The following is a 20,643-nucleotide window of genomic DNA, read 5'->3' as shown; positions in this document are numbered from 1 at the left end:
ATAAAAAATAATTATTAAAAAATAAATAAATAAAAATAAAAACTACGATTTCTTGGCAAAAAAAAAATGAATTTAAGCACCAATTAGATTTCGAGATGAAAGAATTGGTTTTAGGTCTATCCTTTAAAAGATGAGTGGGTCATTTTCACCTGGGCATCCCAGATTCTAAATGCTTAACTGCACTTGATAGATGTCAGGTCAATGCTAGCTACCCTGTAACAGAGGTCTTTCAGGGCAGCCTGAGGCAACAGGCCACATATTTGGGGCCCCCGACAGCTGTCACACCTGCCAAAACACAGTGGAAGAAGAGCTACTTTCCTTGACAGAATGGGGCCTACCATCTTCCCAGTGTTTTGGGGGTGCCCACTAGGAACCAAGACAACATCCCCCTTTCCAGTGTGTGCAACTGCTGGTATCTGAGGGTGAGAAACTATATATAACCCTTTACTCCCACTGCTATCTTTTTTCTCGTTTCCTCCCTACCAAGTCTACAGGGAAGAAGAGGCAATAGTAAAACTTGCTTTTGTGTTGCCCGTAACCTGTGAAATCTGTGATGCCCACCATTTTTCACAGGAAGATAGACCTGCTTCTGGTCTCATTCTTGAACTCTGACCAAACACAGACAGACCTAGTTGTGTCTTCAGTAATGCTGCACTCATCCACATGTACATCTACTTACTCTCCATGTGAACCATAAATTGTATTTATGACTTTTGTCTGCCAAGGTTGGGACTTTCATCTTTCTCCAGTGAACAAAATAAAGCTGATTGGTAATAGGATTTTGTGGCTATGAAGATAGGATTTGGAATCATGCCAATCTGAACAAAATGAACTCCCATTCTACTGCTTTCCAGCTCTGTGACCCTTGATAGATTTCTACTTAGCCTGGCTTTGGTTTCTCCATAAATAAGACAGCAGACTACCCACATTATCATAAGCATATTTTGAGTACTGGGTGTCTAGTATAGAGCAAGTGCTTAATAAATGCTAGCTCTAAGAAATAAATGTACCCAGAAAGGTAAAGATGTCAAACCAAGATAAAAAAACCCCACATCTAAAGACATAGTCAAAAACAAACAAACCCACAAAACGGAACGGAAGCTCTTCTGTGGAAAAATATACGTGCTTTGTATCATTCCTGACTGACCAAGAATGAAGCAGCCCTAGAGAGACAGCAGAGTGGGGAGCCACAGCTAGCACCAGAGTTGAAGGTCAGGGCAAGTGAAGCCATACAGGACCAATCAAAAAAGATATGCTCTTTTTTTTATAAAAATGTGGAAGACCACCAATAATGTTGGATTGGCCTACAGTGTGTGTGTGTGTGTGTGTGTGTGTGTGTGCATGTTAAGCTAAAATGAGTTGCATACTATTCTGATTGCTTTATATATATAACGCATCCAACCTTCAACTAAAAAAACACTGCCAGGGGCACCTGGGTGGCTCAGTGGGTGAGCATCTGCCTTTGGGTCAGGTTATGATTCAGGGGTCCTGGGACTGAGTCCCACACCGGGCTCACTGCAGGGAGCCTGCTTCTCCCTCTGCCTATGTCTCTGCCTCTCTCTGTGTCTCTCATGAATAAATAAAATCTTTTTTTAAATAAATTAATTTTTTTTTAATTAAAAATACTGTCAGCATCGCCATCCTCAAACAGTGGGAATTGGGATACAAACCCATGAAGTACAGTTCTTGAACTCATATACCTAAAGCCTGTGTTATGTGGCTTCTTGTTTCAGGGGTTTGCCTTGTAACTTGGAAGCTCCCAAACCTCATGTGTCAACCCAGCCTTATTCATCCAGAAAAATTAATCACAAGCTGGGAACCTGGCTTATGCCTCAGTAATACAAATTTAGAAGACAAAATGACCTGGCCACCCCATACACCACTATCGGTATCCTTAATCACTTTTGCTCTAGAAGCCAATGACATCATCTAGATGGTGACACAGGGGAAGACATGGAGCCTGAGGCAACAGTCACAGAACTATTTCCAGCCTGGAAGAAGTACAGGGGCCCCTCTTCCACTCTCAAACTTTTATCAGCTGACAAAAGCTACATTCTCTGTCTCCAAAGAAGAAACAGAGCTATTGAATTCCAACCCCGGTATCTTTTAGATGGAAATGTTGAAGTATTCTGCTTTCTTTGAAAATTTCTGGTTGAAGTATCTGGAGTCTCTTCTCTTTCAATTACTGAATAGTGTATGTCTGACTTGTCTTTTTACTCAAAAACCAAGGCCTATTTGCCAGCTTCCATTTAGGCACAAAATGCACTAGTCCTCCAGTTTCAGTTGGAAGAAAAGGCAGATGGGAACAACCGTTTGTTAAGCAACAACATTTTTATTTCCTCTTAAGCATGCATCCTGATGCTATAGTATGAGTAACAACAAATTCTCATTGTAGAAAAAAACAGTCTTATCTAATTAATAAGTTAATATCTTATCTAATTAATAAGCTAAATAATAAGTTATTATTGACTCTTTTGCCAGTAATTTCCTATAGTAAATTTTTGCAGAGAGAATAGATTCTGGTGTCAAACCCTGGCCCTACTACACATCAGTAATACATAATGCATGACATTAGGTGAGCTTCTACTAGGAAGTTCCAGTTTTCCCATCTGTAAAATGAGGTCTTGATGATAAAGAGTGCTCTTACTGCATAAGGTTTGAGTGAGAACAAACAAGATCTTCCATGTATGTGGCCTAACACAATGTCTGCCAAATGCAGGCGCTTGATATATATCAGCAATTATGATTAATCGTTTGAGAAAAATTACAAAAAGAATTCTGGTTTTATTTCTTTTTCAGCTAAATCTACCATAGATGCTTTGAGATGTTTAGTGTGTGTTTCCTCTATTCGGACTTCTCTTTTGTTGATAATATCTTCTCACTCTAAAATTCATAGTCTTATTCATTACTGAAGGTGTGATTTGTCTGCAGATTTTATATAATAATTGATAAAATAGGACCTTTAGTAACTAAAGTAATATGATGAATTAAATTTTCTCATCAGGAAAACATTATTTCTCTATCTCAAACAGATAAAACAAGACATATCAGTTACACTTTTAACACCTACTTTTAGTTTTCTGATAATAATACATATTCTATTTTCCACATTTGTCTATCAACTCAGAAACGGAATTACATAAATATTTTGAAGAAACTACTAAACACATGCTGGGTTTTTATTAATACTAATTCAGGAGCCTACAAATTGCCCATCACTGCCCCAGATGCTACAAATACAAATCTTCAAAGAATCAGAGACAAGTCAGTAGATATTTATGATAGGGAGCAAGCAGTGATACATAAAAAAATTATACAAAATTCAGAATTCATAAACTGAAGAACCCATAAACTTTATGAATGCAGATGACACAAAGCTCAGAACTGAGACTTGAGGAAAGAAAAAAGGAGAGGTTGAAGGGCAGGAGATAAAAAGGAAGTGGGGAAAACACTACATGCAAAGGCATGGAAGTGTTAGAGAAGTAGTATGAGACCAGAGGTAACAACTTAATCCACAGCAGAAACACATGTGGTCGACCAGAAGACCATCCTGTGGAGAGTCACATGGTAACACTCCTCAACACCTATCCCTCCCTAAACCCTGCCTTTAGTACTAGGACCTTGTCCTGCTTCTGGTACAGAGGTGTTAAACATTCTTTCTCATTAGTAATAGTTGAGTAAGGGACAGGCAGGGCTCGGGAGGGAGAGATAGAGAGGGGCCTATGTGATCAGGCTCATAGAAACCCCCAAAATACTGAAGTGTAAGGAAACCATAGGTAAGAGAACAAGCCAGACCACCCTGCCCTAGGTGGGGGTAGGGAGGGTATCTTTTTTATGACAGTCATCTGTGACCAACAAAGAATAATCAGACCCCAAAGAAGAAGTAAGTCATTAAAGATGTTATCACCAGTCCTTACTCAAACCAAGATATCACAACAATGATAGGGCCACAAGCTCCCTGGTCAGTTCTAAATAAAAGACTGTCAGCAGAGGCCCACATTGGCAGCTCTGCCGGGACCCCTCTCACTTCTGAGAGTTTTCTCTGTATCCTCACTTAATGAACTTCTATCACTTTACTCACTCTCCTTTTCTGTGAGATTCATTCTTCAACTCCATGAGACAAGAACCACTTCAAGTGGGTGAAGTGCATGGAGAACCATCTTGTTCACTTGAACGTTCCAGTGAATTTCAGTTTATTAAAATAAATTTCTGTGTGTTGGTTTGTTCAACACTTTGGGATCAAAAGAATACATACATATAATAATAAGTGCACCTTTTCCAAGAATAAGTGATCTATTCAACTGGAGGTAGTAGGAAAAGTAGGGTCTTACAAAATACAGTGAAGAGTATGAGGACACTTGCAGAAAGGATAGAGCTCTAGCTGGACCAACAACAGGGATATTGAGCTAGTCCATTGCCTTTTTTGTACTTCAATTTCCTCTCCTAAAATTATCTATAATTTGAGATGTGGCTGTCACCTTTCCTCAAGTGAGGGTGATAACACCAAAAGAATCTCCTCAGTTTTGATGGGTTATTTTTTTTTAACTCTCAAAATGAAATATAGATCTATCTTCAAGTATAGATAGAGTAGACATCAGAAAGTGCACATCAGAACATTGAAAACATCGGAAAGCCAAAGGATAACGTACCCAAAAGTGTAAAAAGAAACTATGTGGGGCGGTTAGGTTTTTAAGCACAAACATTCTGAATAAGAATGAATAATTTAGTGGCAAAAAAATATGAATAAATGAACAAATAAGCTCTTCCTATTCCTGACATTAGTAAAGTGTCATGTCTCAACCCTCCTTTCCAGGCATTCTCTCTTTTTTTTTTTTTAAAGATTTATTTATTTATGATAGACATAGAGAGAGAGAGAGGCAGAGACACAGGAGGAGGGAGAAGCAGGCTCCATGCTGGCAGCCTGACATGGGACTCGATCCCGGGACTCCAGGATCGGGCCCTGGGCCAAAGGCAGGCACTAAACTGCTGAGCCACCCAGGGATCCCCCCTTTCCAGGCATTCTGAAAAATGTAACCTGTAAGATGCTAACCGTACTGCTAAGCTGATTGCAGTGGTGGTGAAGGAGCCAAGAAAAATAAGCAAATAAAATAACTGCTTGAGTTATGAGGCTTTACCCTCATGAGTAGGATTAGTGCCCTTATAATAAAAGAAGCTCAAAAGAGATGCCTCACCCCTTCCACCCTGAGGAGACACGAGAGGTTGGCAGTCTGCATCGCAGAGGAGGGCCCTCCCCACACCCTGACCGAGCTAGCAGCCTGATCTTGGACTTGCAGCCTGCAGAACCGTGAGAAATAAATTTCTGTTGTTTATAAGCCACTCAGTCTCGGGTGTTTTGTTTAAGCAGCTCAGTCTTTTGTACATGGTACATTTCTTTTAGCATGCTGCTTTTGAGACTGTGCACATTGTTGCAAGCAGCAGGAGTTTGCTTCTTTTTACTGATGAACAGTGTTCCCCTGCATAGGTTTACCTACATTGTGTTGCTCCATTTACCAATTGGTGGGCATTCAGGTGTTAGCAGTTCAGGACTATGATGAATAATAGTGCGATGAAGGTTCACATCCCCGTGTATGTGTAGACATATGTTTTCAATTCTCTTAGGTAAATGCCTGTGAGGGGAAAAGCTGGATTACACAGTAGGTGTATGTTTAGCCTTCTCAGAAACTGCTGAGCTTTTCTGAATTGACTTCTAATTCAGCATATTTTAATTGCACGGATCCCTTCTTTATTATCTTTGCTTATAAACCAAATTCTACAGTTGGAGCTTTGCTCTGTAGTCTGCAATTTTTCTGAGAATCTTCTTAGTCTCCCTCTTTCTCTCTCACACACATCCATGCATGGACGCACACATACCTCAGAGCCCAGCAAAATCTCTTTAAGTGTCTCTGCCCTTGATTTGAGGTCTTACAGCCAGGCTGAGCAGTGGGAAAACCAAAATGTATTAAATTTAGCCAATGAGTATAATTGACAGTTTTTCACTTCTGTGATTAGCTTCCTTTCCAAAGTCAGCCCTAGGACAAAGAACGAAATGTCCTTCTGGACAAACAAGCAAAAAGGCCAACAATCTACATGAAAATGGAAGATGGCCTAAAGCAGCTTAGGCTTAAGTGACCCTTAAAATCATACCAGAGAAGGAACTATCTTTTCAAGGGGAGAGAAAAACAAAACAACAGAAGAATTCTCCCTCAGGAGAAAATACACAGTAAATACTTTAGTGTATTTTACAAAGTCCCTGCATAACTGATTATCAGTCCCCCGAAAAACCTTCTGGTAGTCTCTTCAGGGAGACATGAAAAAGAATATTTGTACTGACAAGCATTCCTCAGAAAGCATTCATCAGAGAATGGATTCCTTGTGTTTTAAGAAATGCTTGTTTCTTTATATAATAATAAATATAGTGATTTTAACCATAGTCTCTTATAAAAAGGCTTTGCTCTGGTGGGGGGGGGAGGTAAAAACGGGGAGATACAAGTCCATATCTGCAAATTCATAACAGTTTATTAAAGCTTTCTTTTAAATCAATCTGTAAGGTTGATTTGTCACACCATAAAATACAGCTGGGAATAACAAACAGAGAAGGAAAACAATGCTTTAAAAAGAATTAGCAAAACCGACATCCAGTCTCATTCTCCTACTTCACCTTAAGCCTGCTCTTTACCCCTCGTTCTGTTAAAGAGGATCATCACTTTGTGTCACTTTAAAAAGCCACAGTCTTCCCTAGGCCAGAAATCATATATGCTAATAAAAATCACTTCTGTTACTGAGAGGATTTAGAACTACGCCAAGTTTTCAATTCGTATCCAGGAACAAAACGATGCCTGACTTCTCTGGTTGGGTATCTTTTAAAGAGTCATTTAAATCCTAGAGATAATGTTAACAGCACAATTGTACTAAATTTATCCACAATAAGAAAACTTTGAAAAATGTCCTTGGTGTGCATTTTAGGGAAGGTAGCCAGCCAACTGTCCCCCTCCCTTGCTTCAGGCCCATTGCTCTTTGTCAGCAGGGGCTCCACATGTCCCTTCAGTTGAACAAATGGCTTGGTGTGGTCTATGAGTGGGATGGTTTGGCCTGACCCCACTCTACTCACCCAGCTCTCATGGCCAACTTCAGGGATTTACAGAATTCAGTTACAATTCCTTAAAATTTGTATAGACATCACCAACTGTTAACCTTCAAAGTAAAACTGCCAGTTATTTTACCAGTAATAGATGGGTTTACTGGAGAATGAAAGGGAACTGCAATCCAGGACAAAGAAAGTGTGGCAAAACCACAGGCAAGACCAGGGAACAAAGGAGAAGCGTGTTTTTTTAAGGAGAAAGGGGGTCAACTGGGAAGGCTGTTATGAACTAAATAAAAATCCACTGGAGGAAATTGGGAGCTCCAAGTGTGATGGCTTCTCATTGGCAGAGCTGTTGCCCACGTAGATGAGAAAAGAGTCTCTTCTTCCAGATGGAACGTAGTATCCATGTGCAAGATCAAGTCCAGGAAAGGTCAAATCAAATCAATTGCTGCAATTGTGCGGCTGCGCATGACAGCTACCCCTCCAGAACCTCCACTTTAACAAGGTTTCCCATTTCTAATCTTCACATAACAAATAAGTCAGACTTTTTCTTTCAAGTCAAATTGTATACCTCACACTAGAAGTTCTTCTGAATTCAGATTATATTCAAGTCAAGATTTAGAAATATACTTTGGAAGGCTTGCCTCTTCCTCAGCTATCATTTTATAGAACATACCCATGTTTATAGGGGCTGTGGCTGTATTACTGCCCCATGACCTCATTAGACCCTAGCCCCAGCTCCATCTCCAGAATACTGGACCAAATTGGACACTTGACTAAGGGAAGTAAATTCATTGGCTGAATGTAACCATATGATTCCTCTCTAGAGAATTTGAATCAAGAAGCAAAATGACTATTGCCAAATAGTGAAGAGGATGTGGTACATACACACACACACACACACACATACACATACACAATGGACTATTACTCAGCCATCAAAAATAATGAAATCTTGCCATTTGCAACAATGTAGATGGAACTAGACAGTATTATGGAAAGTAAAATAAGTCAGAGAAAGACAAATATCAGATGATTTCACTCATATGTGGAATTTAAGAAACAAACCAAATGAACATAGGAGAAGGGAAGGAAAAACAAAATAAGACAAAATCAGAGAGGGAGACTAACCATAAGAGACTCTTAACTATAGGAAACAAACAGGGTTGCTGGAGGGGAGGTGGATAGGGGGACGGGGTAACTGGGTGATGGCCATTAAGGAGAGCATGTGATGGAATGAGCACTGAGTGTTATATGCAACTGATGAATCACTAAATTCTACCTCTGAAACTAATAATATACTATATGTTAATTAAATTGAATTTAAATTAAAAAAAATGTTTTTAAACCATCTGGGTTCTCTAAATTTAGAGTTAGTTCCCTAGCATAACCCACTGCAAAGGCAGGCATAATTTGACTCCCATTTCTTTTTTTTTTTTTTTTTTTGACTCCCATTTCATCACTCTATGGGAACTGACGCTCAGGGAACCAGCACAAAAACACCATGGCTATGAGTGATAAACCATTCTTTGTCCCTGGCCCAAAGTCTGTTGTCTTCTACTAGCATCCACAAAATGGTAGCAGGTTAACTTGCAAGTAGGGTAAACTCTCCAACCCTTCACAGTAATTAACACTTCCTTTTCTCCAGGTAGGAACTTCTACCCTGGGAAAGGTTTAGGTGGTAGCCTTTTCATTAGTTCTTTCCACCTCCCCTCCTCACTGGCTGCTTTCTAGTTTCTAAAGGGTTTGGGGAGTGGGCGGTGGGCAGTGGGCGGACAGAGAGGCAAAAGTAGAGTAGATTCTTACCTATCACTGTCAAAAGCTGGTTTCTCCCTCCTTGGGAGCCTGACATATATTTCCATGACTTTTGTTGCATTCTTTAAAGATTCCATTACTAGCCATCACTTCCTAAAGTTCCTCTAACTCAGATGACTGCATCTCTCAACAGGATGACCCCATTATTCCTTTCACATCCCACAAAATCCTATGATCCATCTTTAGCCTCTATCTGCTGCAACCCAATCTCCCATTTGATGGCCCTTCTAAGATGTGTGGATTTTTCCACACCACCAAGCAAGTAACTCAATTCTAACACTATCCATTTGGAAATAGAGTCAGATCTCACAGGTTAAAAGCTCTATCCCAGAAGATGTTCCCCACTCCCCATTCCAGACACCAGTTCCAAGACCAGGTTGTCACCTGTGCTTCTGACCAACCAGCTATAAATTAGCACTTCAGGCTCAGTTAAGTTGCTACAGCAATTCACAGAACTAAGAGAAACATTTTATGTACTAGATTACTGGTTTACTATAAAAGGATATAGCTCAGAAACAACCAGAGGGAAGAGATGCATAGGGCAAGTTATATGGGAAAGGGCACAGAGCTTCCATGCTCTCTGAGTATGCCACTCTACCAACACGTCCACGTATTCCCCAGACTGGGAGTTCCCTAAAAACCTTTCTTTTTGTGTTTTCGTAGAGGCTTTATTGCATAGGCAAGATTGATTAAACCACTGGCTACCAGCGATTTAACTAAATCTCCAACTCCTTTCTCCTCCCCAGAGGTGGTGGTCATGGGTGGCCTGAGAGTTCTAGCCCTCTAATCACATTACTGGTTCTCCAGGCAACCAGCCTCCATCCTTAGGTAACCTGGGATCTTTCCCAAAGTCACTTCATTAACATAACAAGGAATGGGGCAATGACCAAATATATAGAGAGATATATAGATATATTCTTATTATAAATCACAATATCACAACCCTGTTAAACAGAATCTGATCGAACATCATTTTGCCTCTCTTGTGTGTATGATCCACTTCTAATGCTCAGGAGGCACCTGAGCATCTTTACCCTGGCAAATTTAGGGAGTACAGACTAACTGCAAAGCAGCCTCCTCTCAATCTGCTCTGGCATGAGTCAGCTCAGACATAAATGCTCAGGGGCTGCTCTCAGTTAATCCTGTTGAAACCCCCCTTGGAGGTGGGCAGGGGGTGGGGGTGACTGGGTGACGGGCACTGAGGTGGGCACTTGATGGGATGAGCACTGGGTGTTATTCTATATGTTGGCAAATTGAACACCAATAAAAAATAAATTTATAAAAAAGAAACCCCTCTTTCCTAGGCTCGAAGGGTGAGTCATATACCACCTACCTCTATCTACTCTTTGAGGGGAGGGAGGAACAAAACACACAGCAAAGCTCTAAGAAATACTTTTCATAAATTCTACCTCCTTAATCTTAACCTTTAAATCTTCTAGTGTTTGGAATTTCCATGGTAACATACTGCCATATTTATAACTCATCTTTTCATTTGACCCAGGGTTAGTGGGTTTCTGATAACTAAATGGTCCTTAAAGGAGGGATCAGCTATGATAGTTTAATATCTTAATTTCTGTTTTCCTAAACAGTAGGATTGATTTTGAGATGACACCCCAAGCACTTTAACCTGGACTTTCATGTAGTTTTTCTTCATTTCATGAAGTACTGTTCAAGGAAAGTTGTTCTGCACCCAATTTCAATGTGGGTATGGGGGGTGGGGGGCCGTCCTCCATACCTCCAAGCAATTTTCCAACACTACGTGAGTATCGTACAATTCAACTCAATTCTGACACTCTCTACTTGGAGACAACAAATTAAATAACCTAGATGAAAAGGATAAGTTCCAAGGAAGACACAAACTGTTGAAATTGACTCAAGAAAAAAACAGAACATCTGAAGTGACCCTTAACAAGTAAAGAGACTAAATTAGTAATCAAAAAACTTACCACAAACAAAAGCCCAGGGCCATTTGGCTTCACAAGTGAATTCTATCACACCTTCTTTTTTCAAGTTTTTATTTAAATTCTAGTTAGTTAACATATAGTGTAATATTGATTTCAGGAGTAGAATTTAGTGATTCATCACTTACATAGAACACCCAGTGCTCACCACCACAACTATCAAACTTTTAAGGATCAACAAACACCAGTCCTTTACAAATTCTTCCAAAAAGAGGGAACACTTCTCAACTCACTCAAAATTACCCTAATACCAAAATCAAACACATCACAAGAGATGAAAAGCACAAACCAATCTCCCCTATGAATATAGATGCAAAAATCCTTAACAAATCACTAGCAAACTGAACCTAGCAATATGTCAACAGAATTACATACTATGATGTATTAAGAAAGTCCTTTTATCCTGGGCTTTGACATCTGAAGCCTTGCTAAGTCTGGAGAGACTGCTCCCACCAGGGCTAGCCAAATCCTAGAGAGAGTAAGCAACTCATTGCTAGTGCTCCTTCATATACAAACCAACCAATCCAGATCCCTAAACTTCAACCGTCTCCTATATCAGGCTCCTACAGATCTCTCAGACTTGGTGCCACTATTCTTCCACTATAATCATCAGAACCACATACCAGACAACTAGAGGCAGCTCCCACATCACAGAACTCCTTGAAATTATTCAAACTAACCAGCCCTAAGCCTACTTACCCTGCTTTGCCCATTCCTTCCCACAATACAATAAAGACTCTTGCTCACCTTTTCCCCAATCCTACTGACCATAGTGCTTCTCCCATGTTTCCTCTCAACCCTCATTACACAGCATGCCCCCTATTCTTGGGAACTGTGAGTTATAAACTGTGTTTTCAATGACAACCATATCTGATCTGTTTGCCTCACCTCATCCTATTACAGCTAATAAATTAGCTTAGCAAGGTTGCAGGTTACAAGATCAATATATAAAAATCAATTGTGCTTTTATACATTAACAATGAACAATGCAAAAATGAAATTCACATGGGACTCATATGGAAATGCAGGAACCCAGAATAGCACAAAACAATCTTAGAAAAGAAAAACAAAATTAGACAACTTGCATATCATGGTTTCAAAAATTATTACAAAGCTAAAAGAAGCAAAACTACGTGGCCCTGGAAAAAGCATAGGGATATAGATCAATGGATTAGAATGGAGCATCCAGAAAAAAAAAATCCATATATTTGTGGGCAATTGATTTTGACAAGTGTGCCAAGCAAATTCAATCAGGGGAAAGAATAGTCATTGCAGCAAACAATGCTGGGGAGATTTGATATCTGCATGTAAAAGGAAAAAAAATGTATTTGGATCCCTACCTCATACCATAATCAAACACTAATTTAAAATAGATCAAAGACTAAATTAACAAGCATTAGAAAAAAATTGTGTAAATTGTCATGATCTTCTAACAGGCAATGGTTTCTTAGAACACTAAAAGCACAATCAAAAGAAAGAAAGAAGAAAAAATAGATTAAGTAGGACTTCACAAAAATGTAAAACTTTTTGTTTCAAAGGGCACTATCAGGAAAGTGAAACGACAATTCATAGAAGAAAATATTTGCAAATCCTCTACCTGATGGGGGTCTAGTATCTAAAATATATACAGAACACTCACAATATAGCAACAAAAAGCAAATAACTCATTTTAGAAATGGGCAAAAAATATGAATTAGCCATCCTGCCAAAGAAGATATTCAAATGATAAATAAGCACTAAAAACATGATCAACATCATTCATATTTAGGGAAATGCAAATTAAAACCATATTGAGAGGCCATGTCACACCCACTATAATGGTTATAATAAAAAGACAAATAGGGGTGTCTGGGTGGCTCAGTTGATTAAGCGTTTGCCTTCAGCTCAGGTCATGATCCCAGGGTCCTGCTCAGCAGGGAGTCTGCATCACCTCTCCCTCTGCCCCACTCTCTCTCTGACTTGTGCTATTTCTCTCTCAAATAAATAAATAAAATCAAAAGAAAGAAGAAAGAAAAAGAAAGAAAGAAAGAAAGAAAGAAAGAAAGAAAGAAAGAAAGAAAGAAAGAAAGAAAGAAAGAAAGAAAGAAAGAAAGAAAGAAAGAAAGAAAGAAAGAAGAAAGAAAGAAAGAAGAAAGAACGAACATGTTGCTGAGAGGAGTGTGGAGATATTGGAACCCTCATATATTTCTGATGGGAATTTTTTTTTTTATTTTTTACTTTAATTCCAGTATAGGTAACAGTGTTAACAGTATTGTATTAGTTTATACTACACTATATATAGTATACCTGAAACTAATAGTGATTCTATACATTAGTAATGTGTGTATATCTATATACACACATTACACACACACACACACACACACACACCGTGATTCAAGAATTTTATACATTATACAGTACTCACCCTAAGTGTACTGTTAACCCCCTTCACCTATTTTATGCATCCCTCACCCACCTCCACTCTGGCAACAATCAGTTTGTTCTCTATACTTAGGAGTCTTTTTTTTTGGTTTGTCTCTTTTTCATTTGTTCATTTGTTTCTCAAATTCCACAGATGAGTGAAGTCATATGCTATGTTTCTTTCTCTGACTTATTTCACTTAGCATTATGTTTTCTAGATCCAATCATGTTGCAAATAACAAGATTTCATTCTTTTTTATGGCTTAGTAATATTTCTTTGTGTATATATGCCACGTCGGCTTTATCCATTCATCTGTTGATGGGTGCTTGGTCTGCTTTCATAACATGGCTATTATAAATAATGCTGCAATAAACACAGGGGTGTGTATTTCTTTTTGAATTAATGTCTCCACATTTTGGGGGTAAATGCTGAGTAGAATCACTGGATCATGTGGTAATTCTATTTTTTCTTTTTGAAGTATCTCCATATGTTTTCCACAGTTGCTGCACCAGTTTGTATTCCCATCAACAGTGTATGAGGATTCCGTCCTTCTCCACATCTGCAACACTTGTTTTTTTTGTGCTTTTTGAGTCTAGCCATTCTGACAAGTGTGTGGTGATATCTCTTTATGGCTTTGATTTGCATTTCCCTAGTGATGTTCAGCATCTTTCCATGTGTTTGTTGGCTTTCTGCATGTCATCTTTGGAGAAATGTCTGTGCATGTCTTGTGCCCATTTTTTAATTGTATTATTTGATTTTTTGGTGCTCATTTATAGAAGTTCTTTATGTATCTTCGATACTAACCCTTTGTTGGATATGTCACTTGCAAATATCCTCCCATTCAGTAGGTTGTCTTTTTAGTTTTGTTGATTGTTTCTTTTGCTATGCACAATCATTTTATTTTGATGTGGTCCCAGTTTATTTTTACTTCTGTTTCCCTTGCCTCAGGAAACATATCTAGAAAAATGTTGCTGTGTCCAATGTCAGAGAAATTACTGCCTGTGCTCTCTTCTAGGATTTTTATGGTTTCAGGTCTCACATCTAGGTCTCTAATCCATGCTGAGTCTTGTATGTATGTATGTATGAGGCTCCACCCCTAGCATGGAGCCTTAATGCAGGGCTTGAACTTATGACCCTGAGACCATGTCATCTGCAAATAGTGAAAGTTTTATTTCTTCCTTACCAATTTAGATGTCTTTTTAAAATTTTTGTTGTCTGACCTCTGTGGCTAGGACTTCCAGTGCTATATTGAATAAAAGTGGTGAGAGTGGACATCTTTGTCTTGTTCCTGATCTTAGGAGAAAAGGTCTCAGTTTTTTACCATTGAGTATGATGTTAGCTATGAGTTTTTCATAGATAGCCTTTATTATTTTGAAGTATGTTCCCTCTAAATCTGCTATATTGATGGGTTTGATCATGAATTGATGTTGTGCTTTGTCAAATTCGTTTTCTGCATTTATAGAAATGATCATATAGTTTTTATCCTTTCTCTGTTGCTGTGATGTATCATCACAAAATGTTTTGTGATGATCACAACATGATTTGTGAATATTGAGCCACACTTGCATCCTGGAAATAAATATCACTTGATTATGATGAATGATTTTTTTTTTTTATGTACTGTGGGACTTGGTTTGCTAACATTTTGTTGAGGATGTTTGCATCTGTGTTCATCAGGATATTGGCTTGTAGTTCTCGCTCTCTTTCTCTGTAGCATCTGGTTTGGGTATCAAGATAATGCTGGCCTTACAGAATGAATTTTGAAGCTTTCCTTCATCTCCTATTTTTTGGAATAGTTTGAGAAAAATTGGTATTAACTCTTCTTTAAATGCTTGGTAGAATTTGCCTGTGAAGCCGTCTTGGGAGTTCTTGATACTGATTCAATTTCATTGCTGGTAATTGATCTCTTCAAATATTCTATTTCTTCCTGATTCAGTTTTGGAGGTGATATGTTTCTAAGAACTTAATCATTTCTTCTAGGTTTTCCAATTTTTTAGCATATAACTTTTCATAATTTCATAATATCTATTTTGTTTATTTCTGCTCCAATCTTTATTATTTCCTTCATTCTACTGGTTTGGGGTTTTGCCTGTACTTTTTTTTCTAGCTCCTTTAGGCTTGAGTTTAGGTTGTTTGAGATTTTTCTTACTTCTTGAGGTAGGCCTGTATTACTATAAACTTCCCTCTGAGAATTGCTTTTGCTGCATTCCACAGATTTTGCATTGTTGTGTTTTCCTTTTCATTTGTCTCCAGGTATTTTTTAAAAATTTCTCTTTATTAGTTGACCTATTCATTGTTAAATAGCATGTTACTTCACCTCCATGTGCTTGTGGTCTTTCCAGATTTTTTCTTATGATTGAGGTCTAGTCTCATAGAGGTCAGAAAAGATGTATGGTAGGACTTCAATCTTTTTTCATTTGTTGAGACTTGTTTTGGGGTCTCATATGTGATCTATTCTGAAAATGTTCCATGTGCACTTGAAAAGAATGTGTATTCTTTTGGGATAGCTGTTTTCAGATAGAATGTTCTAAGTATACCTGTTAGATTCATCTGGTCCAATGTGTCATTCAAAGCCATTGTTTCCTTATTGATTTTCTGTTTGCATGATCTATCCGTTGGTGTAGGTGGGGTGTTAAAATTCCTTACTATTGTTGTATTACTATGGATTACTTTCTTTAGGTTTGTTTTTATCTGCTTTATGTATTTGGGTGCTTCCATATTGGGTTTATAAATATTTACAATTCATATATCTTCTTGTTGGATCATTCCTTTAATAATTATATGTTGTCCTTCTTTGTTTCTTGTTACAGTCTTTATTTTAAAGTCTATTTTGTCTGATATAATATTGCTACCCCAGATTTCTTTTCACTTCCATCTGCATGATAAATTCTTTTTCATCTCTTCACTTTCAATCTGCTTGTGTCTTCAGGTCTGGAATGAATCTCTTGTAGGTAGCATATAAATGGTCTTGCTTTTTTATCTATTTCATTAGTCTATGTCTTTTGATTGGAGAGTTTAGTCCATTTACATTCAAAGTAATGATTGATAGGTATGTACTTATTGCTATTTTGTTATTTGTTTTATGGTTGTTTCTGTAATTCTTCTCTGTTCCTTTCTTCTCTTGCTCATCAGTTTGCTGGCTTTCTTCAGTGATATACTGGATTCTTTTATTTTTTGCATATCTGGCACTATTTTTTGATATTTGGTTACCATTAAGTTTGTATTATAACATCTTATGCATATAGCAATCTTTGTTAAGTTAATGGTCACTTAAATTTGAACCCATTCTTTACTCCTTTCCCCTCTCCCTTGTTTTTATAATGTCATACTTTATATCTTTTCATTTTGTGAATCCCTTGACTGATTTTTTAAAAAGATTTTAATTATTTGAGAAAGAGAGAGAGTGAGCAAGCAGGGGGAGTAGCAGAGAGAGGACAAGCACACTGCCTGCTAACTGTGGAACCTGATGCAGAGCCCAATCCCAGAACCCCAAGATCATGACCAGAGCCAAAATTGAGTCAGATATTTAACCCACTGAATCATCCTGGTACCCCTTCCTTGACTGGTTTTATAGATATACTTACTTTTACTGCTTTTATGCTTCCTACTTTTATTGTTTCTGCTTATGGTCTTTCTTTTCCATTCAAAGAATCTCCTTTAACATGTTTTATATGACTAGTTGAGTGGTCATGAGTTCCTTTAACTTTTGTTTGTGCGGGCAACCCTTTATATCTCCTTCTATTCTGAATGATAGCCTTGCTGAATAATCTTAGCTGCAGGGTTCTTTTTCTTTCAGCCCTTGGGATTTATCATGCCACTTTTTTTCTGCCTGCAAGTTTCTGCTGAAAAATCAGCTGATAGCCTTAGGGGTTTTCCTTGTATGTAACTGTTTTCTCTTGCTGCTTTAAAAATTCTTTATCACTACTTTTTGCTTTACTTTTTACTTGAATTACTATATGTCTTGGTGTGGACCTCCTTGTGTTGATTTTCTTGGGGGAGGGGGGGTCCCTGTGCCTGTGGGTATGGATTTTTATTTCCTTCCACAGATTTGAGAAATTGTCAACTATTATTTATGGGCTCCAGCCAAAGGTGTATTTCAGGGAGCACATCCACAAAAGAACGTGCAGGTGAGGTGGGCAGTGTTAGCAAGGTTTGCACAGATCTGCTGTGGGAGGCAACCTGGAGCTGAGGCCTGGCTGGAGGGAGCATGTCCACAGGAAATCATGAGGGCAGGGTGTGCTGTAGCAAGTTACGGTAGAGCACTGGTGCTGGGCTGGTTCCCACAAATATACATGTATCTAGGTGAGGCACCAGGAAAAGGAGATGGTGCCCACCAGTTCTTTTGTTCTTAGAGAAGTCTCCCAACAGTCTCTGCCTTCTCTAGGATATGCACTGAAATTAGTAAACAAATCTCTGATATATCAGGCATTTTTCAAGCTGCTGTTTCTAGGCTATATCTCCATGGGGTTGTTTGTTGTGTTGTCTCTTTAAAAGGAGGGACTTGGTTTCCTCTCACACTCTTAGCTCTCCCAGAGCTGAGCCCACTGATTTTTAATTTTCCAAGGGGTAAGCCCCACTGAGTGTAAGAATTTATAAAATAATGCCTCTCTGACTTTTCAAAGCCATATGTTATAGGCATTTGTCTTCCCCAGGAGGGCTCCATGGTGTGAGAGTGTGTTTCTCTCCCTTCTCCATCCTCAAGTCACCCTTCTCTCCCAGAGATAGTCTCATGGGTCCCTTTAGGTGCCAACTGCACCTCTGCCCTTCTTACCCTCTTCAATGCAGCCTATTTTCTACATTTAGCTATGGAGAGCCTGTTATGTTTGTCTTTGGGTCATTTTCTGGGTTCTTTACACTGATGTGAGCATTATCTAGTTGTATCTTCCATCTTCCCTGGAAGTTTTCTAAAGGGATTTTAAATGGTATAGCCACTTTAAAATACAGTCTGCCAGTTTCTCAAATAGTTAAACATACAGTTTCCATATGACTCAGCATTTCCACTCCTAGGTAAATACTCCAGAGAATTTAACAGTCTAGTATTAAAGTTACATTGGATTTGGAATATGAATGAGGGAACTTCAACCTTTTTTTTTTTTTAAGATTTGGGAAAATTCAACTGACATAAAAACTGTGCTTTATGGTTAGGTAAAACTCAGTGGTAAATATATCTGGTCCTGATGATTTTTCCAAGGGTAACTGCAAGAAAAGCATTCAACAAAATTCAAAATCCATTTATGATAAAAACTCACGGTGAACTAGGAATACAAGGGAACTCCCTCAATCTGATAAAAGGATTTCTAACTCTATTTGTGGAATATTTAAAGCAGTTTGCAAAAGATTGGTAACAAAGGTAAATTGCTCACTCTCACTAGTGAGTTTAGTAAAGTTGCCAAATACAGCCAAATACAGTGTCAATATGCAATCAATTGCATTATATATTTTCAGCAAGAAAATAAAAAAACAATTTTTAAGCAATGTCATTTATAATAGCATCAAAAAGCATGAAATAGGAATAAGTTCAACAAAAGTTGTGTAACTCTCTTACATTGGAAATTACAAAACACTGTTCAGAGATATTAAAGAAAATGTAAAGAAAGAGATATATCACAATAAAGAATTAGAAAATTCAGCTGTTAAGATGTCCATTCTCTTCAAATAGATCTATAGATCCAACACAACAACAATTCAGCTGTCTTTTTTAAAATATAAATTAGTGAGCTGACTATAAACTTAAATGGAAAAGCAAAGGACTTAAATTGCTAAAAACAATACTACAAAAGAATAAAATTGGAAAATTCACACCATCTGACCTTAAGGCTCTCTAAAAACTATAACACTTGAGACAGTATTATATTGACATAACAATGGACAAATGGATTAAAGGAACAGAATAAAGAGTTCAGCATGACTCATATTACATGGTCAATTGAGTTTTAACAAAGGCAATTCAATTGGGGAAAAAAAAAATCTTTTCAAAAAATGATACTGGATCAAGTCAATACCCAAGTGGAAAAAACTAGATGTCAATACAGTCTTCTTCAGTATAAAAATACAATAAGGGATGGAAAACAGATCTCATGTACAAGCTAAAACTAAAAAAGAAAAAAAAAATCCTTGTATTACAAAATAACAAACCTGACTAGCAACTATTTCTTATGTTGGACAGAAAGCATGAACCATAAAAGAAAAATGGGAAAAAAATGGACTTCTTTAAAATTAAAAAAGATCTGCTCTTCAAAAGACACTGTAAGGAAAATGAAAAGCCAATCCATAGACTAGAAGTAAATATTTGCAATATATCTACAAAGATCTTGTATTCAAAATATATAAAGTATCCCTGCAACTCTATAATAAGTAGCAATCCAATAAAGAATATATGGGTAAAATATTTTAATAGACCTTTCATCAAAGAATACATGCAAATATCAAATAATTACATCAAAAGGTGCTTAACATAATTAGAATGAAAGAAATGAAAATTAAAATGGAGACAAAATTCTAGCCATTTACACTGGTTAAAATTATAAAGGCTGATAACCCCAAGTGTTGAGAAATATGTAAAGTAATTATAAGTCTAATACATTAATGGTGGAAATGTTTTGGAAAATATTTTGGCAGTTTCTTATAAGATTAAACATATACTTCCTAAATGATGCCACAATTCCACCTCTAGGTACTTATCCAAGAAAAATGGAACATATGTTCATTAAAAAGATATATATGCAAATGTTTATAGCAGCTTTATTTAAAAAGCAATAACTAGAAACAACCCAGATATTCATCAACAAACTACAGTGTATTCATATAGAATACTATTCAGCAACAAAAGAGAACGTTTTATAGGTGTGCACAATTATATGTGTAAATCTCAAAGTATGCTAAGTGAAAGAAGCCAGACAAAAAATAGTACATATATTATGGTCATTCATCTAAATCTGTACAGTGATTAAAAGCAGATTTCTTTTTTTTTTTTTTTTTTTTAAAGCAGATTTCTAAAAAAAAAAAAAAAAAGCAGAGTTCTGAGGAAATTTCCCTGAGGAGGGAATGAGAGGTGGGGATTGAATGGAAAAAGACACAACAGGTTATGGGAATGTTTTATATTTTGGAGTAATGGGCATTCTTTACATTTTGATCATGATCCTAGTTACATGGGTGTATGTACTTGTTGGATTTCATTGAACAATGGACTGAAATCTCTGCACTTTACTGTACATACATTATAATAAAGTTAATGAATGAGATACTCTACACCTACTCAAAGGCTAAAATCAAGCAGATCGACAACAGTAAGTTTTGATGAGGATGTGATGTTAAACAGCTGTTAATGGAGAGAGTACATTGGTGGCGGGAGTGTAAAATGACACAATCACTTTGTAAAACTG

This window comes from Canis aureus, chromosome 11 (assembly GCF_053574225.1).
Source record: "Canis aureus isolate CA01 chromosome 11, VMU_Caureus_v.1.0, whole genome shotgun sequence".
NCBI classification, from domain to species: domain Eukaryota; kingdom Metazoa; phylum Chordata; class Mammalia; order Carnivora; family Canidae; genus Canis; species Canis aureus.
This window is presented reverse-complemented; position numbering follows the sequence as displayed.